Source organism: Sorex araneus, chromosome 6 (assembly GCF_027595985.1).
Source record: "Sorex araneus isolate mSorAra2 chromosome 6, mSorAra2.pri, whole genome shotgun sequence".
NCBI classification, from domain to species: Eukaryota; Metazoa; Chordata; class Mammalia; order Eulipotyphla; family Soricidae; genus Sorex; species Sorex araneus.
Window position 1 is genome coordinate 95831077 of NC_073307.1, and position 26575 is coordinate 95857651.

Genomic DNA, 26575 nt, shown 5'->3' on the forward strand with positions numbered 1-26575 from the left:
CCTTATCTTGGGTCTAAGTCCCCAAACCCGGAACAGTGTTACTGAGCAAGTGGTGATGTCTCTAATTTTGTGCAAAAGATGCTAGGTCAGCAATTCATTTTCTAGCAAGAGCGACAGGACGAGAAAGGAAGAGCCTTTGCAAGCTGTGCGTCTCGTGGGAGGAGGCGATTCGAGAGAGGACAAATGTTTCAGTTTGAAAGTACCAACGAAGGCAGTTGGAGCTGCTAAAAACTTCAGGTCAGTGAAAAGTGTGAAAATCCCAGAAATCCTTTTAGCCCAACCTAGTTGAGAAGCAGCAAAATCCCAACAATCTAAGTAACAACCCTTGGTCCCTGCCAAGCCTGTAACTAACGAGGTTAGAAGTCTTCCAGCTCTCTCTCTCTCTCTCTCTCTCTCTCTCTCTCTCTCTCTCTCTCTCTCTCTCTCTCTCTCTCCTCTCTCCTATTAAAGGTACTATTATGAACTGGCTAGGAATCATATTATGGGCTGAAATGCACTCAAAATGCATTTTCTCTGGGAATTTAACATTCTGAATGATTCGGGGTAGCATTACATTCGTTCCCCTGAGAAGTCCTCCTATCTCTGTGAGAAATACGGATACACTAAGAGAAAAATGAGAGTTTCCTTCTCAATCCTCAATAGCTGGCTGATGGAACATCTCTAGGATTAACATTTTTCTTATGTGAACAGAACCATTCAGGGGGCCCAAATTGTTAAAACCGAAACCAAGCACAAAGAAGCACAAGTGTCTGGGTGAGCCTCCAGCATTTCACTTCAACTCTGGCAGCAAGAAAACAAAACCGCATAATCTAAGGCTCACGCCCAACTCTCTGAAACCCTGTATCTGCTAGTTCCTGTGTGGTTTGTCTACTAGAGACTGCCGGGCTGATTGGGGGGTAGTTTGGAGGAGGGAGTGAAAGGTAGCAAGGAGGTGGTACAATTAATTGATCCGTGAGCCAGTCCTGTCTTAGTGTGGTGGCTGGAAGACAGCGGAAGGTGGATCCGGGCTCTGAAATGCCGTCATTTTGATGTTTGAATTCATCTTCCTGCTTGCAAGACAGGATTCTAATAACTCGGTGTCCAAGGCGAGATTCAGCAGCTCTTCTGAAAGGTACGCTTGTCCTTCTGCACACACTCGAGAGATCTTGAGCAGTTTTATCATTTGCAGAATGTTCTCTGTAAGTCAGATTTAATTAAAAAGAAGCCCCCGGGCGTGCTACATATGATTTTTAATATTTGGGTCCACCAGCGAGGGTCGCTGAATCCTAACGCCATGGCGCTCTGTGTGGATGAATTCGGGCTCCTTAGAAATGAACGAGGAGGTTGGTTCCTGGCCTCGCCCCGCACACAGCCAACTCACTGGCTGCTGAGCCCTCTCGGGGAAGGATGGGGTGAGAGATGGGGTGATTCCACTGCCGCACGGTCAACATTGCGTGCAGAGTGGAGTGGAGGGTCGGGCTGGAGGGCAACGCAGCGACAGACACTCGTGCCTGAAGGTCGGGATTGCTCTGCTAGCTCACGGCTCTGCTTTCTTTTGGGAGTTTGTGTGTTCCGTTGACAAAGCGCAAGAGAGGAGAAATCATTTTGAGGAGGGCATTGTGTTTGTCTTCACCGGTAGCCCGTGCCGTCCCCTTAAGATTGACTCCAGCTCGGGCTTGGAGGCTGCACATAACATCTCTAAGGCTCCCCCGCACACCTGCTTCTGAACACGAGGACCGAATACACCCACTGAAAAAGATGGGATTTACATACCTCGAATTAGGCGCCGTTAATAACATATACATGTGTTCATTTGCACCTGGCTAAAAATATACATTCCCAGATGAATGAAAGAGAAGGAAAATGTTTAGGAGCTGAAACGCCAGGGCAACAGGCTGCCCGTCCTTCTGGGTCAACTGAGGATAGGAAAGCTCGGGGTGAAGAATCTTTTCTTCCCCCTAACTGTACTTTCATACACTGCTCAGCTCCTGAGAGGCTACATTTTTGGTTTTCTTACTTTTGATAGGGCATTTGCCTTGCACACGGCCGACCCAGGTTCGATTCCTCCATCCCTCTCGGAGAGCCCGGCAAGCTACTGAGAGTATCCCGCCCGCATGGCAGAGCCTGGCAAGCTCCCAGTGGCATATTCGATATGCCAAGAACAGTAACAATGAGTCTCACCATGGAGACGTTACTGGTACCCACTCGAGCAAATCGATGAACAACAGGACAACAGTGCTACAGTGCAGTGCTATTTTTGATTTCAGAACAAACATTTTGCTTTATAAGTCCATTTTGCTTTATATAACCCAATATTTCTTCACAACCTATGTCTGGATAAAGTAAATTTGGAGTGAGCGTCTTTACAAAAGGATACACTATTATGTAAGGAACGTGCTGTAAATAGAGATCCATTGGAGTACATTTACATTTTCAGGTTTTAATATTCTGGCTCATACCCTTTTCTTTTTTCTTTTTTTTTTTTTTGTTAGGAGGGACAGCACTCTGTCATTAAACAAAACTACCTTCTTAGAATGAACTTTGAGTGACTCCCATGTAGTAAACTGTAATCTTATTCTCCCCCAAATTGTGATGGATTTTTCTCTTTTTTAAAATTTCTTCACTGAGGCAAAGGGGAAGGAGATGACCAATTTGTTCAATATGAAGAACTATCACTATTGCTATTCTAATATCCTTTTGAATACCCTCCACATCTTAGGACCTGCTGAAAATCCCTTTTATTATTTTATTTCCATTGTACTTTGCCTACCTCCCAGGGATAGTGCAAGAATAAATGAATTAACATAGATATGATGTGGCTTAGGGAAAAGGCAGTGTGAAGGCAAGAGGGCATCATTAGTAATTATTTCTTTGAACCTTAATCATTTTCTTACCTCCTCTTGTACAAAATAGATCCCAGAGACTGCCAGAAACTATTTATTTTAGAGCCCTTTCTTCTGGAAGAGCTGAAAATGATCCTAGTTCCCACTTATTTTTTGATTCCCGGAGGTTAATACCTGCTGGTGTTGGTGACCCGCCGATAGGTTTGCATGTCTAAACTTGAACAGAACTTGCCTTTTCTTTCCTACATCAAGAAAAGTCCACAATTCTACAGAAATGGGTCATTAAGTGTGATTCCTTGGGGATTTCTTAAACAAGTAACAGTTGCTGCTGTATTAGTCATAGAGACCATCTTTTTTTTCATACTCATAAGAACAATCTCAAAATTTGGTCAAGAATATTCAGGACCTGGGTCATTTAAATCAAAAGAGAGAGTCATTTGGGCCCTCTTTGTCTCAAATACTTGCCCAACAATATCTTAATCTATAAGGAGACAACAAAGACAGTTGTGTCTTATTTTCTTTTTTATTCCCTTTTTTTTTGCCACTTTATAATTCTCAGTAGCATAGACTCTTGGGAGCGGGAAGGTTGGGTCACACCTGGTGATGCTCAGGGGTTACTCCTGGCTCTGTACTCAGGAATTACTCCTGGCGGTGCTTGGGGAACCATATGGGATGCTGGGGATCGAACCTGGGTCAGCCGCATGGAAGGCAAGTGCCCTCCCCGCTGTGCTATCTCCTCAGCCCGGCATAACTTCATTTAACTTAAACAACACTTACAAACATTACTGGGCTTTTATTATATATCACGCCCTATGGTAGATCTTGAGAACCAATTTCTCTACACTAATATTAATAATAGGTTAGATTAAGCTTGTGCTAATAGGAATTCAATAAGTATTTTTTTGTATCTTCAATTATGTAAGATGCATCTTATTTTTAAAAGCAAAGAAAACATCCAAGCATGAAGAAAAATTGAAACACTGGCATGATTACTCCCTCAATCCTCACATTCTAGGTACAACAGTTGTTTTTTAATTATCATATCCATGCCTTTCTATGCATTTATTTTGAAATACCTATAAGGTGCAGGCAAAAATAAGACTTTGAGTATAAATAATTCAGCATGGATCTAAGAATGAGACCATCTCCTGAATAACCACAATATCATTATTGTACCTGAAAAGAACTAATTCTTTCATTTCATCTTTCATTTCAAATTAACAACTTGCCCAAATGCTACCTTTATTAGTTCCCCAATTATCTTCCATGGCTTCACACACACAAAACACACACACACATGTACACACACACTTTTTTTTTTTTTTTGCTTCTTGGGTCACACCCAGCAATGCACAGGGGTTACTCCTGGCTCTGCACTCAGGAATTACTCCTAGCGGTGCTCAGGGGACCCTATGGGATGCTGGGAATCGAACCCGGGTTGGCCGCGTGCAAGGTAAACGCCCTACCTGCTGTGCTATTGCTCCAGCCCCTTTTTTTTTTCTTTTTGGGTCACACCCGGCGATGCACAAGGGTTACTCCTGGCTCTGCACTCAGGAATTACCCCTGGCGGTGCTCAGGGGACCATATGGGATGCTGGAAATCAAACCTGGGTTGGCCTCCTGCAAGGCAAATACCCTCCCCGCTGTGCTATCACTCCAGCCCCAATTTTTTTAAAAAAGCTTGAATTATGTGTCTCCATTAACATTGGGTTTGATGGTTTGATGGTTAGGCCTTGTAGAAAGGCCCAAGTCCTGAGTTTGTTTTTGTCTCATGGTGTCACTAAATTTATCCCTTCATCCCCATTAGCATCTTCTCGAGAGGCAACTAGTGGTTGCAGCTCTGCTTGCATTTAAGCTGGATCCGAGCTCATGGGATCCATGGAATTCACTCCAGGGGTCTCCACCTTGGAGAAGCACCTTTTCCCCCATTGCAGTTAGCAAGAAACCGGTGTTCTCTTTGGATTCTGTTTATACCCCATTTCCTGATAAATATCCATCCTATGAGTGGTTTTAGATGATCATCTTTGGCTAAGTCAAGTATCCCAGTTAAGATTCATATATATTCTGTGTACACATGAAACAAGACATAGACGTACAAAGAAAAAAATTGGTCAGTAGCAGCAAATAGGTGTTGAGTGCTTCCATCCGGGTAGCAAAAGTAGCGATAATAATTCAGTAGACAACACTCACTTCGTGCTTACTGTGGAGCCTAGAGGCTGCGTGGAACCAATTCTCTCCATATTGTCACTTGTCATCCCGTTGATCTTCGATTTGTTCGAGCGGGTGCCAATAACGTCTCCATTTGTCCCTGTCTCGTGCTAGTGTAGCCCAGTGATATCTGCTCGCTCCAGGAACAGGAAGAGCCTCAAATGGTTCATTCAGGATTTTGACGAAGCAGTATGACCATCTCGTTGGTGGGCGGCCACCATATTAACTGGAGTAAATTACTCGGCCTTTTGTGCATTAGTGTCTGGAACTATAAAATGAGAGTAATGATGGATTCCCAGCTCGAGGGATTGGTTTGAAGATCAAATCGTCTCTATACATACAATTCCTGAGATAGTGCCCGTGCACGCATTCCTTCCTCATTGGCTTTCCGTACCAGCACCAGGAAGTAAGGGTTATCACCCTCCTTTGCAAACGTAGAAACGGAGGTAGAGAGCGGTTAAGTCCTTGGAGCAAGGTCACTTTAGTAGTGTGTGGTAGAGTATGGTAGAGTATAGACCGAGAAAGTCTGATTCTAGAACACTCTAGAGACTGACACATGTGATGAGAAAAGACGTGTGTGGAGAGCAGGAACTAGGCTCACTCCCCACCACCCTTGGTTTATTTTTTATGCAGACATGTATGAATTTTATTAGCTACTTGTAAACCTTTTTTTTTTTTTACTTTTTTTTATTGAATCACTGTGAGATAGACCTTTGCAAAGCTGTTCATGATTGGATTTCAGCCATACAGTGTTCCAACACTCATTCCTCCGCCAGTGTACATTTCCCAGCACCAGTGTCCCCAGGGTCCCTCCCGTCACCCCCCCATCCCCCACCCCCACCCCCCACTCCCCCTGCCTCTGCCTCTCTATAGCAGGTACGCCTCTCTCTCTCTCTCTCTCTCTCTCTCTCTCTCTCTCTCTCTCTCTCTCTCTCTCTCTCTCTCTCTCTCTCTCTCTCTCTCTCTCTCTCTCTTTCTCTCTCTCTCCTTTTGGGCATTGTGGTTTGCAATACTGATACTGAAAGGTTACCAAGAATATCCTTTGGGTTTTAATTTAATGGAAATTTAAGTGAAGCGTTCCCAAAACATTGCAATTATATAGCTTAAGCCTCTGTAGATGAAATTCAGAAAACATAATCTTGGGAACTGAAAAAAAAAGGTAGGAGAGCAATGGAGCAACCGGAAGGAAAGAAGAAAGTGGAAGGAATAACACGTGAGGAGAATTATGAGACTTCAGCGCCTTGGGACCGAAGATGACACTTTGATATAGTCATGGGGGGGTGGAGTGGGAGGGAAATTGCTCCCATTTTTCATTCTCCTGTGCCATATCAGATTTTACTACAAAAACTCAAGGGTATGGCCAATGGCAGATTTATAGGCGAGCACATGGAACCGCGTGGTAGGAAATTTCCCCGGCTGGTAATCTCAAGCACTGGCCTGTTAGGGCACTCAGTGGCTTCTGCTCTATACAACGGATGCAGAGAACTCGGACAAACGAGGGCATTGGTTTGTCTCATTAGGATTAAAAGCATTCCCTGGGCTGCCTCGTTCACTCCTCCTCTTGTCCTTACAGAAAACCCTCAAGTGTAATTTTCTAGAGAACTAAAAATCACGATCACGAAATCGCGTTAATCATCGATTTCTCGAGCGGGCTCAGTAACCTCTCCATTCATCCTTTCCCTGAGATCTTAGAAGTCTCTCTCGGCCCTCCCAATGATGTCGCACTGGAGGCTCTTTCAGGGTCTGGGGGATGGGATCCAGCTTGTTACTGGATTTAGCATATGAATACACCATGGGAAGCTTGCAAGGCTGTCCCGTGTGGGCAGGAAACTCTCAGAAGCTTGCCAGTTTCTCACAGAGGGAAAAGTAGGCTACAAGATATCGATAACGCAGATAGCGCATCTGGGAGCTCGCTTTTAAGTCTCTGGATGTTGGCCATTGATGGGATTACACATACCTGGGTTTCTCTGCTGGTATCTTCATGTGTGAGGCCTGTTGAACGTGTGGAGAGGGGCTTCAAGCACGGCTGTAGCTAGGTTTTGGTGGTCTTCAGCCACCAGGAGCTGTGCTCGGGGTGGGGAGGGAAGCTGGAGCCCACCCCCTCCGAGGGGCCCTGGGGAAGACAGCCAGGCGTGCGGGCAAGAGACTCTAAAAATAGATTGGAAAAGAAACTTCCGATATTAATATTGTTCTTATGCATTTCAACACTCTGTTAAGTTGGTCCTGCCTTTTCACGTGTGTGTGTGTGTGTGTGTGTGTGTGTAAACCAGCCTAATTGATCAGCTGGTCTTAAGTAATACTATTTCACTTGTTTTTCTATACACCTCTCAGCCTCCTAAAAGAACCCTGGGCCTACTGTGGCAGCCTACACATGGTTTATGATTTGGGCCCTTTGTCTGGTTCTTCGTGGGAAAATACTGCAAACAAACTGCTGAGAACCGGTAGGAACTCCGTAAATAATAAGTGGAAGGTTCTCTTGTTAGACATGATTTTAAAGGGGAAAAAAAAGCTTCCTAAATAAGTAGGAAATATTGCAGAGGAGGTACACAAGCAGGAAGCCATGGCCCTGGTTGATTTGTAATTTGAATTTTTTATTCATCGTTTTGTAAGTTGTAGGTGTTTTTTTTTTTTCTGGCACCATCTGGAGTAAAACATGAGGTCAGAGTAGGTCCCCTCCCTCAAATAGATTTATTCTACAGTATGGATTACTGAATCCAAGGGCTAATGCACATGATCTGGCTGCGGGCGGGGGGGGGGGGCTGGCTTTGACCCCCATCACACTATGGTCCCCTGAGCACCTCTAGGAGCAACCTCCAACACTGACTTGGGAGTAGCCCCTGACCACCCCCAGGTGTGGCCTCAAAACCAGACAAAATAAAATAAGGGCTATTGAATCTGTTAAGACAAACCGGAAGCTCTAAACCATACATCCAATCTCAGACAATTATTGTGTTTCCATATATCGTATCAGCCCTTTAAGTCCGTCATAAATCCACCGATACCCACCCCACAGGAGTTCTTAGGAAGGTGGAGGCAAGCAGCAAAGACACGCTTAGGAAAGCTCGAGAAACCCTCCCTCAGAAAAACAAATGTTCTCAGCACCCACCCACACGCTCCGTTATACAAAATGTGCAGTGTCCAACTCCCAGCATCTGTCCACACACAGCCGCGGCAGGGAGAACGGGCTGTACGTGGAGCGCTGTCAAAACACCAACCTTACGGGGCTGGAAAGAATTCTCACACACGAGCTCACTGGATCTGGCTAGGATCCCTGAGGCAAACAGACCACATGTGTTGCCTCTCGTGTTGCACCGCCTCTTAGTGACTTGTTTGGCTGACCTCCTGTCGCGGAATGGGCATTCGCGCCAAGGGTCTCTCTCTCACCGGGCTTACCCGGCCACAGCGCCCAGAGACGTACCTGGGGCCACTGGAACTACCTACCTGACACGGAATGAAAATATTGAAACCTCTCTGGGCCTCAGGGTCCTTCTTGGCCAAGTGTGAGGTTAGACCACGTGCTCGGCCCGCGTGAGGTTAAACCAAGAGTCCTTGGGGGTCTGGGGCAAATTCTTCAGTGTCCCCGGGTCTGAAGACAGAGGGAAATGGCATTTTCTGTCATTTCCTTTTCCCCCCCATCTCAAGACCTTCCCCCATTCTCTGTAGCCCTAAGAGCGGGCGTTGGCGTCACAGATCACGATGGGCTCCTCGCGGTGACCCCAATCCTAGAGTGCTTTTGCGCCTTGCTTGTGTACCTCTGGGCCGGTTCTTGGCTCCTCCTGCCGGGCTGACTGACGCCCCCCCTGATTTTGCTCTCAACTGCCCTCAACCTTCCACAGACGGCAGGAGACAGACCCCGAGGTGCTTTCTTATTCCTCCTGGGTCGTCCCGTGCATCTCACGGGAATAAATAACACGGATGGACTTCCTTGAGGCTGCGAGAACGTGTCCTTTTGATGAGGTTATCCCTCTTGAAGGACCCATGCCCTCCACCTGATTTTTCATTATTTCTAGTTATTTTCTTTAATGTCCCTGAAATGTGAAAATTGGAGACTCCGGGTGGGCTGCAGCACCAACACGGACGCCCGGCGGTGAGAAAGAAGGTGGCTGAGGCCTCTTCTTTGCGGGGTTGGGGGGGCTGGGGGGCTTTTTGCATCACCAGCGTGGCACAGATTTGCATGTTAGTGTTTGCTTCCGAGTTATCACAAGGGTGGGTGACATCTGCTGCCAAGTACACCAACTCCATGATCTGCTCCCCAATTAATTCTGGGCCTCTCCAGAAAGCCAAGCCAAACAAAATTCTCATGCTCCATGTGGCAGTAAACCAGCGTTTCCTCAACACCAACTGTCAGGCAGTGGAACCTCCAAGCCAAAGCTTTGCTTCCCAGTGTGGGCATTACCCCTGGGCCCCCTGGCCTTTGGGCCAAGTTAAGCCAACACCTGAGTGTGGGTAGATTGTGGCCTCGGCAACCAGCGAGGTGAAATTTTGATGTCTATAGTAAGGGGGAGTGTGTGTGTGTGTGTGTGTGTGTGTGTGTGTGTGTGTGTGTGTGTGTGTCGGGAGATGGGCCATACCTGGTGATGCTCAGTTCTTCCTCCTGGCTCTGTGTTCAAGGATCACTCCTGGTGGAGCTCAGGGGACCGTATGGGGTGCAGGGGATTAAACCACAGTCAGCCACGAGCAAGGCAAGCGCCCTCCTTGCTGGGAGCCCTGCAAGGGCTCCAAAAGTCTTGATTTCTGTTTTTCATAAAACAAAAAAGGAACCGTTGGGGCTGGAGCGATAGCACAGCGGGTAAGGTGTTTGCCTTGCACTTGGCCGACCCGGGTTCGAATCCCAGCTTCCCATATGGTTCCCTGAGCACCGCCAGGAGTAATTCCTGAGTGCAGAGCCAGGAGTAACCCTTGCACATCACCAGGTGTGACCCAAAAACTCAAAAAAAAAAAAAAAAAAAAAAAAGGAACCGTTGCCTTTTCCCTGAAGAACAAGGACTCAGGAAGGCTCAGACGAAGCATAGAAAAGGCTCCTGCATGCCACTCACGGAGAGGCTGACAGAGGAAGTGGCTCGGGGAATCAGGGGCCCCGCGCTCGCTCGGGTCTTGTCACTCTTTGAATTCTGTGCCTGAGTGTCAGTCGGGCTGGTGAGTGGTGTTCCGGCATCTCAGAGAAGCGTGTCGCTCGCTCCGTGGTGTGTCAGGTCACTGAACCGTGGGAGATAACACCGTCGAGGTCCGTGTTTGCTTCTCACCCTGCGGATGACTCACAGTGCCCCGTCCACTCCCTGACCTTGAGGGAGATGGAGAGTGTCCTCCGGCACTCGGCGCCAGGAGGGGCTGAGGGAGGCGCGCACAGCCGGTCTGGACGCAGTTCTTTCATCTTCGAAGAAATAGAAATAAGCAAGAGCTCATTTAGTAAAGGCTCATGTTGGTCACTCTGTTGCATGGGGTGAGGGGGTGCAGGGCACACACCCTGTGGTACTCAGGGCTGACTCCTAGTTCCATGCTCAGGGCTCGCTCCTGGCTCTGTGCTCAGGGCTTACTCCTGGCTCTGTGCTCAGGACTTACTTCTTGATCTGTGCTCAGGGCTTACTCCTGACTCTGTGCTCAGGGCTTACTCCTGGCTCTGTGCTCAAAGCTTACTCCTGACTCTGTGCTCAGGGCTTACTCCTGGCTCTGTGCTCAGGGCTCACTCCTGGCTCTGTGCTTAGGGTTTACTTCTCGCTCTGAGCTCAGGGCTCACTCCTGGCTCTGTGCTCAGCACTTTCTCCTGACTCTGTTTAGGGCTCACTCCTGGCTCTGTGCTCAGGGCTTATTCCTGGCAGTTCTTGGGAGAGCACAGATGATGCCAGGGATGGAACCATGGTCAGCTACCTGTAGATAAAAGCCTTAACCCCTGTGTTATCTCTCCCGTCCCTGTTTCACCCTTTTTTATTTAAACCCTTCGTGTGGAATTTCTGGTCCTGGGTCAATACTATTATTCAATGGAATGCAAGTGCATTTTCCACCCAGATACTGTGTGATGTTGTATCTTGACATTTGGTACCTTGGACACTCGGCATTTAAACACTCAAGCGAAGACAGAGTAGGGGACGAGTCCAAGAAAGTCGCTCCCTGAAGTTTGCTTCCGGGAACCCGGAAGACTGGGCCCTCGCCTGGCCAAGTCCCTCTCCCCGGGCACCGACACGTGACTTTATTTTAAAATGCGAGAAATGCAGCTTACAATGTGAGAGAAAGTGAGGCTTACGATGCAACGGGCTTTGTCTGCTCGCATTACCTCCTGCAGCCAGGGGTCCGAGAGGTGTGATTCTACAGAGCTGAAGGGGCCACGTGGTCCCAGTACCAGTGGAATTGCCTGTCTGGTTGCTTTCACTCGTTGTTGGTCCACGGTCTGCAGAGAATGCCTCAGTCCTTAATGTGGGGTTTACTCTGGTGTGTTCACGGTAACCAATAGCACTGTCGTCCCTTTGCTCATCGATTTGCTTGAGCGGGCACCAGTAACGTCTCCATGGTGAGACTTGTGACTGTTTTTGGCATATCAAATACGCCATGGGGAGCTTGCCAGGCTCTGCCGTGCGGGCGGGATACTCTCGGTAGCTTGCCAGGCTTTCCTAGAGGGGCGGAGGAATCGAACCCGGGTCAGCCGCATGCAAGGCAAAAGCCCTACCCGCTGTGCTATCGCTCCAGCCAAGGATAATCAATCCCCCCACCCTGCCCCCTCGGGCCCCTCTCCAGGGTAAGTCAGAGAGAGAGAGAGAGACGGAAGAGAGAGAGAGAGAGAGAGAGAGAGAGAGAGAGAGAGAGAGACAGTTCCCTCTTCCCTGAACAGGCCTTAGGAAGACTAGGATGAAGAGTAGAACAAGAGGAGCTGGCAGGAAGTGGCTCCCCGGGGCCTCTGTGCAGGATCCTTCTAGAAGCTGGCACAGCCGCAGGAAGCAGCAGGTGGCCTGGCCACGAGGGCTATGAGTGTCCACCACTCCCAGGCAGCCATGGAGGACCAGGGTCTCCTTCCCCAAAAGTCTGTTTTGCAAAAGACGGGACTAGAGAAGGCCCCTGGAGAGCGTTGCCACCCCCCCCCGCCCCTCAGCACCCGCTCTGGGGGGCCGGGAAGGAGGCACGTGGGCCCTGAGAAACCTGCTCTTCTCTCGCACCCCTGTGGCCCTCAGGCCTCTGAGTCAGGCCTGGGGGTCCTCGTGTTTTTCCAATGCCACGGTCTCTGGTGTGGGTCCCACACCATCATTCGATTCAGACCCCATCTCTGATGGTCTTTGGGGTAAGGCCCTCCCTCTATCTGGCTGAGACAGGGCCGAGCTGTCCCCGAGGGAGGGGCCTGACAAAGGCAGAATGCCACAGTGTACACCAGAACCCCCTACCTTGGTTATTTGTAGGGTCTTGCAGGGCATTAGTTAGTCTCTGGACGCCGCCCGTATCACTCTATCACTGTCATCCCGTTGCTCATCAATTTGCTCAAGCGGGCACCAGTAACGTCTCCATGGTGAGACTTGTTATTACTGTTTTTGGCATATGGAATACGCCACGGGGAGCATGCCAGGCTCTGCCATGCGGGCGAGATAATCTCGGTAACTTGTTGGGCTCTCAGAGAGGGGCAGAGAAATCCAACCTGGGTCGGCCGCGTGCAAGGCAAACACCCTACCTGCTGTGCTATCACTCCAGCCCCTGCGTTTATGACATTAACCAAATTTATTTAAAATTAAGAATTCAGTTCTTCAATTATTTTAACCAGGAGACTGGGTCTGGCACGTGACCTAAACCATATCTCCAGGGGGTAGTCACGATTGCTACTGGCTCTCGCTCGGAGATGAATTCCTGATGGGCTTGGGAGAACTATAGACGGTACTGGGGAGTCAAGTAGCTTCATGTAAGTAAAGCTTTCCAGACCATTAAAGGTATTTTTAAGAAGCCAAAAGCAAAATCTTGAACAAATGCCATTACTCAATCCCGCGGGTGCAGACAAAAAAATGTGCCCTCCTAATGCAGCGAGTTTTCATGTGCTGCTGTTAGGCCCAATCTTTCTTATTTTGCACTTACATTATGACTGATTTCAAATAACAACCGAGGCGCAGAGGCTTCTGTTTCTATGCCAGAGCTTCAGCTGTCCCTTCTTGCACGGTGGCATTCATTCGCAAGCCGGTCTGGCCCTGAAGGAGACCTCAAAAGTGGCCAGGACTTTTACTCTTTCCTCCCTACAGACAGATTGTCCGCCACCCAGGACAAATCTGCACCCACCTTGACACAAACTGAGAAGCCTCCGTTTTCTTCAGTAAAACTAGGAACAAAGGCCACAGCCTTTTCGGGTTATGCAACTGTGAGTCAGATGTTTGCAAAAGTCCAGGTAAAAGTTGATCTGCACCGGATTGTGTGAGGGAAGGACTTTTTTGTATTTCCAACTTACGGCCGTTTTGAAAAAAGCCTGATGAGCCGCTTCACCCTAGACTGCAGTACGTAACGTTCATTTCGCGCGTATTTTAAAGTCATAGCAGAGTATTCTGCTTTGGGGGTGCAGTGACGCCTTGTAATGTCAGTGTAATTTCTGCACCCATTACTTGCGAGTCAAGGAAGCGCCGTCAAGCGTTTCTGTTTCACTGCTGGGCTCCTTTGGGCGATTCTCCGCTCACCACAATCTCTCCCCTTAGTCAACCAAGGGTGACAAGACCCCCCCGAGGGTCTTAATTCCAAGCGACAAGTTTCATCTCTCTCCCAGATCCCTCCCTGCGAGCCGGCATCACGTCTAGATTTCTCGAATCGATCATGTTAGTGTCAATCTGACTTCGCTCCGGTGACCTCGTCATCTTCTCGGGCCTGCGGGACATGAGCCCCCCAGCTGGGGCCTTGCTTCAGCCCTACCCAGTTGGAGCTTAAAAAAAAAATAAACAAAAAAATTCAGGCTGACCCCTCTGCGCAGTGGAATGTGGGGTCCGACCCCAAATCGGGGGCTCTACCCCAACCTACCCATCCCCCACACCGTGCTGTCGTGCAAAACGTCAGAGGTGCATTTGCTGTTTATGGAGCATTTGGGGTGACTTGTTACCTTTGGGGTGACTTGTTACCGGAGGCAGAGGGAAGGCTGTCGTGAGAGGGGGGGTGTGGGTTTGACACCTCCTCCCTGCCGGGCAATACCTGGAGACCTTTGGGGTTGTCACAGCTTGGAGCTGGGGGTGCTAGTGATACCTAAGGACGTATAGGAAAGCCCCCCGCAACAGACTTAGCCGGCCCTCAAATGTGGCTAGAACCAGGGCTGAGAGGCCGGGCTGGGGGGGACGAAATAGTAACCGAAAGCTACTGGCCTGTCCATGCTGCTCCCTCGAGGGACAGAGAGTCCCGCTGCAGTGAGGGGAAACAGCCGGGCCAGGCGGGCGGCCAGGGTGACAGGGCATGGTCTCAAAATCCAGTCAGAGCCCCAGAAAAGCAACGCCGCCCTCCCAGGCCTGAGCTCTGGGATTTGATACGGGGGTTGATTTCAGGTAAATCCGGTCAGCCTCGGGCTCGGGGACCAGGCAGGATCCCAGTGGCTGGAACTGGGATGCCTCAGAGCCAGGCCAGCAACGGGAGGGTGACCCACCCGAGACGATGCCGTTGGCAGAGCGTTCAGCCAGCTCCGGCCCTCCCCGGGGAGCCGGCTTAGCGCTGAGCCCACAGCTCCGAGGGCTGGCGGGAGGGGGCAAGGCCGCCAGCCAGAAGCAAGCCAGGCCCTGACCCTGGATTCTGAAAACTCACAAGATAAGATCCAGGATAGATGGCGAGAGGCCCTTTGGGGCGTTCATCCTGCTAGCGGCACCAGCCGCCTTTGCCCAAGATCCTTTCCTCTCCCGCTTCGGAATTTGCAGAGATGTTCTTAAAGATCAGGGTTGGCGCCTTCTAAGCCCTCGGTCCACGTCCCTGCCCTTTCTGGACTCCTAGCCCTGACTGGGGACAAGGTGACTTTCTCCCCCCCCCCCACTCCCCCCCACACACACCCGCCTGCCCACCTCACCCGCTTCAGAAACAGGAAAGAAATAAACCGCCTCCACAGCCACCCACACCCGCCTCCCTGCGAGAGGCTAAAGAATCTGAACTGTGGGCTGCAGAGTCGCCCATCCATCCCCGCCACCACCTGCCCCTGCCCCCTCCCCCCCACCCCAGAACTGAGCCAGGAGTACCACCTCGGCGGCCAAGAAACAAACCAACCCGAAAAATTAAGTCAAATTAAATGACACTGCTTTCTCAAAACAGAATCTCAGTTCTATTGGCGTGTCACCCTGAGGTACACGCTCTCTCTCTCTCTCTCTCTCTCTCTCTCTCTCTCTCTCTCTCTCTCTCTCTCTCTCTCTCTCCCTATCCCTCTCTCTCTTCCTCTCCCTCTCTCTCTCCCTCCCTCCCTCCCTCCCTCATTGTCTCTCTACCTCTCATTCTCTCTCCCCCTCATTCTCTTTCTACCCCCTCACTCTCTCTCCCTCCCTCCCTCTCTCCCTCTCCCTCTCTCTCTTTTTCTCCCTCTCCCTCCCTCCCTCTCTCCCTCTCCCTCTCTCTCTTTTTCTCCCTCTCTCTCCCTCCCTCCCTCCCTCATTGTCTCCCTACCTCTCTCTACCTCTCATTCTCTCTCCCCCTCATTCTCTCTCCCCCCTCATTCTCTCTCTCCCTCCCTCCCTCTCTCCCTTCCTCTCTCCCTCTCCCTCTCCCTCTCCCTCTCTCTCTCTCCCTCCCTCCCTCCCTCCCTCTCTCTCTCTCTCTCTCTCTGACCTTTTAATCCCTTTGTTATTCTCTGGATCTGCTCCAAGTCTAGCCTGGCGGTGCAACCCAAATGTATTTACTAAATATATCCCCCCTCTCGTTGCGTGGCCCCCCCTTGTTGGCCGTGGGGGGCTCAGGAAGGCGGGTATAGAAGAACACACAGGGTCTGCTGGTTTTGATCCGTCTCGCTCTCCCGTCTCCATGGAGATGTCAGTCTCTGCGAAGTTCCTGTCGAGGGGGCGCCATGTTCGGAGTGGAGTGGAAGCCCCACCGCATTTGGGTTGCCCTGCGAGCATTTCCTCCGTGACCCTCCCCTAAAGACCACCGAGTCCAGAATCCGATCAAGCGGCTCTGCGGGGAAGCTGGCTGTGAATGAGATGCTGAGAGAGCCCGGCTCGGCTCCAGGGCGGGCATTAGGCGCTCATGAGGGTTTTTTTGTTGTTGTTGTGAGTGGCTCCAGAACAAAGTTCCTTTCTGCAGAAAGGGATTTATCCGACTGAGTGCCTTCACTTTGCGGCAACTAGATTAATTTCATTCCACATCCTGCCTCTAAGTAGGAAAGTAAACCGATTTGCAGCAGGCTAAATGGCGATGTTGATGTAGCCCGTGTCAGCGGGAACTATTCCGAGCAGATTAGAGTGATCGCGGCCGGCTTGCTTCGGCGCCGACAAGGCGGTTACATGTGCTTGGAAAATGACGGATTCGAGGTACAGGAGGGCTAGAGGTGTAGGCTCCCTCTGGGGCGGGTGCTTCGCACATGTGTGTCCTGGGTGCAATCCCCAGCTGGTAAAAATTATACTCTGAGCATTAATGCGGTGGGCCCGATAATAGCCAGAATCACTGAACCTCCGAGCATGACTTAGGAGCCTCTCAATAAGTAGTAGTAGTAGTAGTAATAATAATAATAATAATAATAGTAATAATAATAATAATAGTAATAATAATAATAGGGATGGATCAATAGCACAGCAGGTAGGGCGTTTGCCTTGCACACAGCCGACCCATGTTCGATTCCCAGCATCCCATGTGGTCCCCCAAGCACCTCCAGGAGTTAATTCCTGAGTGCAGAGCCAGAAGTAATCCCTGAGCATCACTGGGTGTGACCCAAAAAGCAATACATAAATAAATAAATAAATAATGCCGTTTTAATAGACGGGGGGTGTTGCTGAATGTGAGAGAAGGCAGAGAGTCCTCAAGCTTATCCTCCAAGCCCGTGTTCTCTCCTGAACACGTTATCTCACTCGTCTCTGCCTCTGCTGGCTCTCGCTTTCCAGCTCATATTCCCTCTCAAACACGAATTCCTTTCCTTCTCTGCCCTGCACCCCTCAAGGCGCCCATTGCATCTTTCTAAGTGAGTTTCATTCCATTAAAAACTATCATGCAGATGGGCTGGAGCTATAGCACAGCAGGGAGGGCATTTGCCTTGCACACAGCCGACCCAGGTTCGATTCCCAGCATCCCATAGGGTCTCCTGAGCACCGCCAGGAGTAATTCCTGAGTGCAGAGCCAGGAGTAATCCCTGTGCATCGCCGGGTGTGACCCAAAAAGAAAAAAAAATACCGATCATGCAGAGCTGGAGCTATAGGGCAGCGGGGAGGGCATTTGCTTTGCACACACCCAACCCAGGTTCGATCCCCGGCGTCCCAGAGGTTTTCCTGGGCACCACTAGGAGTAATTCCTGAGCACAGAGCCAGGAGAAACCCCTGAGCTTGGCTTGGTATGACCCAAACACCAATCAAATAAAATGAAATGATGGGGCTGGAGCAATAGCACAGCAGGTAGGGTGTTTGCCTTGCACCCAGCCGACCTGGGTTCGATTCCCAGCATCCCATAGGGTCCCCTGAGCACCTCCAGGAGTAATTCCTGAGTGCAGAGCCAGGAGTAACCCCTGAGCATCGCCGGGTGTGACCCAAAAAGCAAAACAAAAATGAAATGAAATGAAAAACTCTCTTGCCCCTTCACTAAAAATCAAATAGAGTATTCTTCGCTCTACTCCAGCTCAGACCACTCTTCCATTCCTCGGCATTAGGGGGGAAATTCCATTTTCTCCTGTCCCCCACCACTGAGACAGGAGCAGGGATGCTTGTCCCCTGCCCCTCTGAGGTGTTCGTGGGCTGGCCTAGACAACAGATTCACATTAGGCAGATTTGCAGGCGACAAAGAGCAAGCAAGGACTCTGGGGGCTCAGGGAGCAGACACTCATCGGCTAACCTGGATTTAACCCTTGGGACCCCATATGTCCCTCTTACCCCTCCCCCCCCCCGGCAAGCACTGCTAGGAGTGATCCCTGAGCACAGAGCCAGGAGGAAGCCCTGAGCGTCGCCAGGTGTGGCCCCCATTAAAAAAAAAAAAAGTCAGGGGCTGGAGCGATAGCACAGCGGGTAGGGTATTTGTCTTGCACGCGGTCGACCCAGGTTCGATTCCCAGCATCCCACAGGGTCCCCCGAGCACCACCAGGAGTGATTCCTGAGTGCAGAGCCAGGAGTTAACCCCTACACACCGCCGGGTGTGACCCAAAAAGCAAAAACTAATAATAAAATTAATAAATTAATTTAAAAAAATTAAAAAACCATCATGCTGCAGAAGTAGCTGTAAACACTCCAGAAAAGGGGCTGCTGAGAGGGTTATTTTCCAGCAAACCGGTGGGACAAAAGCCTCAGGCGGCCAGGACAGGAGGCGGGCATGACAGTCCTGCTCGGGACAATCCCCCCGTCCTGCGGCCGGAAGCCCTGGCAAACAGCTCATCTCTGGGGACGCTCCTCCGTCTGGGGAATCTTCTAGATCAGCCTTTCTCAGCCCAGGGTCATACAGTGCTGGTGTGAGTGCCCAGGATACCCCAAGCGACCCCCGGGGATGCTCCATCGCATAAAGGGAGGGTCTCGGCACCAGACTAGGGGGCCCCTGGGTAGGACAGGGGGCGGCCCAGGAAGGAAAGCCAGGCCCTTGGGCAGCCTTGCCCAGGGTGGCATCCGCTGGAGGGGGTCTGTCCTGGACCTCTCGGGGGGGCCGGGGGCCGGAATGTGGGGGGCCCACACTGTGCCACTATCTGACATGGGTGAATTGTGGTTCACCTGGCACCATTCAAGGTGAGGCACGGCCCCCCCCCCGTGGGCACGGGGGTGCACCCCTGCTCAGCTCCGCCTTCTTCTCTACCCCACCCTGTCCCCTCCGACTCCGTCTCTTCTTCCTTCAGAGACTCTCCAGCCATTCTCTGCTGCCGGGGTCCCTCCTTTTTCACCCCCCACAACTGCCAGCTTCCTCCCAGCTGGCGCCTTCCAACACAATCAGGCCACAGGAGGAAATTTCTCCTGGTTTCTGTCGCTGGCGGGCCCGATGGCCCGTCGTTCTTTTCAAAGGAAAGCGCTTGTGGAGATGCACCGGCCGGCCGTGTCGCCGGGCCATTATCGGGAGCCAACGGGACAGAGCGAGGGGGAGAAAAGGCCATTTGTAAGCGGTAACGTGCGCGCCAAAGGTAAATTCTCGCTGCACTCGGTGCCTTTGGCGGCTTAAAAAGGCAGCAGAATGATGCATAAAAGTTCTGTGAGATGCAGCCCCGCAGTGGGGAAGAGAAGTGGAGAAGTCGGGAAGGACCCTCCCCGCTTCAGAGTGGCCGTGGGCCCCAGTGCGTGGCCGGCCCCGCCAACTGTGTAACCCCCCCCCAGCCGGGGCCTCTAGGGCTACCCCACCCTCCTCCACTTCCCGGATCCTCCCCTGCTGTGGCTTTTCCCGGCACCTACATCCAATTCACGAGCTGAGGATGCCAGAGGATACAGGGGAGATGTCCAGGGGCCAGACTGTCCTGCGGAAGGTTTTCCCCACAGAAAGGGGTCTTGGAGATGGAAATGTGCTTCCTTAGAACAACATAGGGGTCCCGATGCCCCCAAACAGAACAGGGATGATTGTACACACTCACAGGGACACCAGCCTCCTCTATCATATCTCTCTCTCTCTCTCTCTCTCTCTCTCTCTCTCTCTCTCTCTCTCTCTCTCTCTCTCTCTCTCTCTCTTCTTCTTCTTCTTCTTCTTCTTCTTCTTCTTCTTCTTCTTCTTCTTCTTCTTCTCCTCCTCCTCCTCCTCCTCCTCTTCCTCCTCCTCTTCCTCCTCTTCCTCTTCCTCCTCCTCCTCTTCCTCCTCCTCCTCCTCCTTCTCCTATTCCTCCTCCTATTCCTCCTCCTCCTCCTTCTCCTCCTCCTCCTCCTTCTTCTCCTTCCTCCTCCTCCTCCTCCTCCTCTTCCTCCTCCTCCTTCTTCTCCTTCCTTCTCCTCCTCCTCCTTCTCTTCCTCTTCCTCCTCCTCCTCCTCCTCCTCCTTCTTCTCCTTCCTTCTCCTCCTCCTCCTCTTCTCTGTCCTTCTCCTCTCTCTCCTCCTACATCTGAAACGTTTTCAATTTCAAACGAACAAAGACGCCATCCTTGGCCCTGAGTTGGGCATCTCCCAGGCCAACTGCTCTCCAGCCTCACAGTTGCCCTTCTTGGCTTCCCAGCTTAGCTTGATTCTGACCCACTGAGCCCAGCGGCCCTCGAAACTGTCTGTCCTCAGACGGTGCCTTGCTGCTGCCTCGTGGCTCCGTGGCCCCCCTTGGAAGGAATTGCTGGTTCCTTCCAAGTGGAATGGAAGTTCGAGTGTGGGGTTCTCGGAGGCTGCAAAGCACCACGTGTTTTTTTTTTTTAAAAACACATTCCAAAAAAAAAAAAATAGTCCTTGAACTGTTTTATGATTTTAATACTCTGGCTTTGGCAGAACATCCTTTTTAGGACTCATCTCGAAAACGATTAACCATACCATTCTTGCCAAGTGCATAATAGGTGCTCAATAATTTTTCAAAAAATAAACGAAGTCTCTCTCCACTTTTGAGGGAGCAGAGACGTCGGTCCCTGGACGCACATGCAAAGCGTGTCGCTTCCCCCCACAGCTGCTCCTGCGTCCCTGAGATGTGGTGGGGAAGGGGCACGTTTCGGGGGAGCACCCGGGCTCGGTTACGGGAAACCCCGCTGAAGTGAGCAGATTGTGATTTTGTTTATAGTATCTGACACCCGATTATTTGAGGGATCTATTGTTATCGTGGATCAAAGCTGTGTTGCTCCTAGAATAGGAGACTGGCTCGGAGCCTTTATGTCTCGTGCCAAATTCTCGAGGCTCCCTCTGCTCCCCCTTTTCTCGGCAGCTCTGCTCCCTCCACCCCTGCGCCTGTGCAAACTCTCATGCAATGTGGTCCTGGCACAGACCCTTAACCTCCAGCTCCAGCCAATTTCTCAAGCAACGCCCCCGCCACCCCCTCCCCACTTCATCTGGCAGAGTCTTCTTGTTCTCCGACAGGGCACCCTGAAATTGGGAGCGTTCAGTGAGTTCAAAAGGGAAATGTAAAATTACCTGGCCCGGTTGGTATTTTTAAGAGCTCTTATACACTCGGATGAGAGCCCTTGTACAAGCCCACTTGAACTCTTTCTTAAGATATGCTAATATTTTTTTTCTCCCTTTGATTGAACTGGAGCGATAGCACATCAGGGAGGGCATTTGGCTTGCACGCGGCCGACCCGGGTTTGATTCCTGTCTCTCTTGGAGAGCCCAGCAAGCTACCCAGAGTATCCCACCCGCACAGCAGAGCCTGGCAAGCTCCCCGTGGCGTATTTGATATGCCAAAAACAGGAACAACAAATCTCACCATGGAGATGTTACTGGTGCCTGCTCGAGCAGATCGATGAACAACGGGATGACAGTGACAGTGTGACAGTGATTGAACTGGTGACCTTCTGGATAGATGACTAGGTATTACCTCTGGTGTGTTTGGAACAATTCTTTGTTCGTTTGTTTTCCTTCTGGGTCACACCCAGTGATGCTCAGGGGTCACTCCTGGCTCATGTGCTCAGGAATTACTCCTGGCCGTGCTCAGGGGACCCTATGGGATGCCAGGGATCGAACCTGGGTTGGCTGCATGCAAGGCAAAGGCCCTCCCCGCTGTGCTCCTGTTCCAGTCCCTTGGAACGATTCTTGCCAGAACCGTCCTCCAGTGTAATTAGCCCCGAGGAGCACCCCACCTCCGGCGGGGATCCCATTAGACAGCACAAGCCCAGCAGAATCCCGCCTGATCCACGCTCCAAACTATCTCGAAGAAAAACCCCTGGCATCGGGAGGGCTGAGCTGAAACGGGTGATGTGTGAGTTCTCTCCGGAGGGCGCATTTGATTTGTGCAGGGACCGACGCACGAAGGCGGCGGTGCTCCTGTTTGAAAAATGAAAGCAACTCTGTTTTTCTCAGAACTCCGCTTATGCAATGCGGTGGCCGTCACAGGCCCGGGTCGGCCAAAACCAAAAGAATACACTAGAGAAGCCTGGATGTGTCCTCCCAGGAACGCCTCGAGGTCAGGCCCCCACCCCGCCCCCCCTGCCTCTCCCCCCCACCCCTTTCCACGGAGGCCTGAAACAGCAGAGGGTGGAGGGAAGGAACATTCTCCAACAGGTCCATCACCAAGAGGGGTAAACTGAGGTCGGAGCAGGAACTTGAAGACTGCTCACTCTCCCCGTCTGCCACGCCCAGGGCGCCCACCGCAAAAGCCAGACGGTTCTGCAGCGAAAACCATTTCCTGCGAACTGCTCGGCTAGCCTGCCTCGTTGTGTTCTCCCTCCGGCTGGGACCCATCCCGACTGTTTATGAAACCTTATATGAATAAAAAGGAGGCGCTTCGTGCCTGCCATTCCAAAGGTCAGCACTCCCAGCTCACGACAGAGAGATTCTCCATTGCCCCCACTCAGGCCACTGAGGGCTGGAACCTTCCAGAAGAAAGTTGGTCTGATTTTTCTTTTTTTGCCGTTCAACCTCATTTATAAGCTGCTGGTGGATTTAGTGTGCAGAGATGTGTCATCGATACAGTAATTTCTCGTTATTATAATAACGTTCTTCCTTAATTGCAAAAACATTTCTGACCTGAATTTATTTTTGTCAGGCCTGCGTGTGCAAGCAGAGTCTTGTTTGCCTCCGTGATGTATTAATAATGTATTAATTAGCTTCCCGGTGATGCCCAACAAGAAGCAGAGAGGATTTATTGAAATCAGGAGCCCTGAAATGAAGCTCACACTTGCTTAATTATATTTTCAGGGCTTGCCGGAGCATTAGGTAGTGTAGCAAAAATTGAGGCCAGCGTTTGAGAGACAGAAGATGCTACGCGATTAATAAAACATTTGTTTAGCCCCTACTGTGTACAAAGTCTGGGAAGTAAAGGACAACAAAAATGGGCCAATTCTGTGTTCCAGTCTTGTTCAAGGGCGGTGAGAGTGAAGGCACACGCGTGCGCGCGTTTGGGCTTTCGCAAACGGCTCAACTGCTGTCGCCGAAACCCTCGAGATGACAGTGTGTGACAGGATTGTTTTTTCTTTCATCAAAATCAGTAGCAATTTTATCTGATTCAGCCTAATACCAAGGTCGAGGCTCCTGAAACATCAGACTCTTACTTTCCTTGTTCCTTCTTTCTGTACCAAGCCATTCCCTGCAAGGCAGAGCTGCTCATTACTAGAAACTCAGTCGATGGTCAGTGCGGGCAGAGATCTGGCTCCCGGATTTTGTATTTGTTGCATTTATTTTCCTAGGCGCAGAAGCAGCGCCGGTTCTGTCGCCTTGGCGGGGTGATGCTCTCTGACACTCTCTGCGGCGTCAGCCCTGGGCCCCGTGACGACGCGCCCAGAGGGAAGTGGCCGGCTCGCTGGGCACCACTGCTCCCTCTCCCCGGAGGCACAGGCCACAGAGCACTTTGCTTTGTTCTTGAAATGTTTATCCAGTGCAGAGAAAACTGGATGCCCCGTGGTGATGCCAGTTTGCCCCGAAATTAAAGTTCTGAAAGAGGTCGCCCATATTCCCCTCGGTTCGGTTCCTTCAACTTTGGTCTAATATATCCACTGAGCACCTGCAAGCAGAGAGGCAAGGACGTCTGCGTTCATATCGACACAAAGCACGAGCAAGCGCTGCTTCATCGCAGAGCTGACTCCCGTCCTGCTCTCCCCAAGCAGGGAAGCGCCGTGGTTAGACCCATTTTTTTAAAAATTTTTATTTTATCACCATGTGGAAAGTTACAAAGTTCTCAGGTTTATGTCTCAGTTATACAATATTCAAACACCATCCCTTCACCAGTGCCCATATTCCACCACCAAAATCCCCAGTATACCCCCCACCCCCGCCCCCCACCCCAACTGTATAACTGATGAATTTCACTTCATTTTTTTTTACCTTGATTACATTCCATATTGCAAAACAAAACTCACTATTCTTGCTGGAGTTTCCCCCCAAGAAAGACAGCCCTACTAAGGAAGCATTCCCTTTTCTAAAAACTGAAAACATACAATCTTTTAATGAAAAACCAATTATCAAATGCTTTCTTAGTAGGGTTAGACCCATTTTAAAGATGAGGACACTGAGGTCAGAGAGGTGAAGTAAGTTTCTAAGGCCCCCCACCACCCCATGAGCCAAGACACCAACAACGTCTCTGGCTGTCCTGGGGAACCAACCGGACGTCAGGGCGCAGAATCTCTGCTCCCAGCCTCCCAAAGGCGGGAGCACAGCTTAGCAGCGCCTCCCCACGCCCAGACACATTCTCAGCCCAACTCTTATCACCCGCCTGGCTGCAGCCAGGAGCTATCAGGAAAGCGTTTGCTCCTCTTCCCCTCCCAGATAACACATCTAAATTCGAGGAAAATCGGCAGAAGCCGGCGCAGCCAGCAGTGACTCATTCACACCCTCCTCTCCGTGCTCCTGCGGGGGGCCCCCTGCCTGCCCCGAGCCTGTCAGAGGCGTCCTGCCGCACGGGTGCGGCTGACCGCAGCTCCTGCTCCCCCCGCGGCTCCGCTCAAGGAGCTGCTGGCTGCAGCTGCCCGGCTCCGTGCTGACGGTGACCCCTCTGCCTCCCTCCCTGGCGTCCCCAAGGCCGGCAAAACAAGGTCGCCCCGGTAAAAATAAGGAGGAAGGAGAGACTGGCTTCCCGGCCCCCTGGGCACATCCGTCAGCATCTCCAAACCTGACTCCGTGGATGGCTGCAGGTCTGCAGGCATCTGGGAGCTTTTTTTCTTGGGGGGGGCTGCCTCCTCAGGAAGACAGTCAGCCAAGCCTTCCAGAGAGCAGGGAAAGCCAGGGCCCGAGAGACAGCCGGCAAGCAGGGCACTCGCTCTGGGCACAGCTGAGCGGGTTCGGTCCCGGGTATCCTAGATGCTCCCCCAAGCATGGCGAGTGGTGATCTCTGAGCACTGAGCCAGGAGTAAGCCCTGAGCATCGACTGCGAGGCCCCCAAACAAAAACAAAACAAAGGAAACACACGGACACGCTCATGGCTGTTTACACACACACACACACACACACACACACTCGCATATACTCGAGTACACACTCACTCATGCACTTCCACTCACATGCTCACACACACTCACACACACAATGCATACACAAGCACATGCACCCCGATCACATACTTTCACACACACACACACTTGCATACACACGCATTCATGCATTTCCCACTCACATACTCTCTCTCACACACACACACTCACATATACACTCATGCACTTCCACTCACACACACTTGCATACACACGCACTCATGCATTCCCCACTCACATACTCTCACACACACACTCACATATATACACACTCATGCACTTCCACTCACTCACACACACTCACACACTCACATACACATGCACTCATGTACCCCCACTCACATACTCTCTCACACACACGCACACACACACACGCACTCATGCACACCCCTCCACTCACATACTCTCACACACACACTCACATATACACACTCATGCACTTCCACTCACTCACACACACTCACACACTCACATACACATGCACTCATGTACCCCACTCAATACTCTCTCACACACAGGCATACACACACGCACTCATGCACACCCCCCCACTCACATACTCTCACACACACTCACACATTTGTGTGAGCGGGCCTGCCCGAGAGACAGCTGGTTGCCCTGGAAATGAACAACAATGAGAGTGTTCCAGAATGTTCTTGTTTACACTCACACGAGCCACAGGACTCAGGAGCCTTTGCGAGCTGTTGTGCCCGTCCCATCCCAGGCTGCCGGAGTCAGGGGGGCTGCCAGTGGGTGAGCTCCAGGGAGCTGACCCCGGGCTGCGAGCTCCGCGCTACCATCTCCCATCTGTGAGGCCGGGAGGTTGCCAGCCTGGGCCCCGTGGCCTCCTATAAAACAGGGATGATATAACTAGGACGTGCCCGCCTGAGACAGACCTGGCGAGTGTTTCCTGGCCGGGGGGTGCCAAGGGCTGGTGGAGGAGGCCTTGGGCTGTAATAGTCGCATCCGATGCTAGTGGAGCTTGATTTCTGCCCCCCCCTTAAAAACGATAGATTTCCAAGTATTTGGGGAGGTGGCGGGGGAGGGGGGCATGGAGAAATATGATTTCTGAAGAGCGAGTGGCCCCCCCAGAGAAGCCTGGGCCACTTGGACTTAGAACAAGCCTCCGCCCATGGTCGCTGCTCGCAGGAAGTTGAAACGGGACCATGTACCCCCGGGAGAGCCTGTGTTTGTTTTCTGGTCTTGCACCCGAGCTGGGTGGCGCCTGCTCCTGCTTCTCTTTCTGTTGTTGGTGCAGGAGGATGCAAAGCCGTCCCCAGAGCAGCGGGTGAGGGGCTCCGCGCCCAGTGCCCGGGAGGTGGCTCCACCATCCTCACGCGACCGTTTGGATCACTTCGCTGGTTCTAACCACCTCCAGAGTTAGCGCACGCCAAGGCTGCCTAGGAAACTGGGGCTTTGACATGATCATCACCTGTGGTCCTTGCCCTCCGATGTCGAAAACGCACAGGATG

At 51.3% G+C, this 26575-nt stretch overlaps 1 protein-coding gene across 1 annotated transcript in view; it reads left to right on the forward strand.

Moving 5' to 3' along the window:
• The first annotated feature begins 943 nt into the window (after window positions 1–943).
• The window catches only part of GRAP2 (GRB2 related adaptor protein 2), a 72234-nt gene continuing 46602 nt past the window's right edge, over window positions 944–26575 (forward strand). Inside the window, exon 1 of the mRNA XM_004610523.2 lies at window positions 944–1111. The gene's annotated coding sequence lies outside the window, so the exon portion shown is untranslated. The remainder of the gene's footprint in view (window positions 1112–26575) is intronic.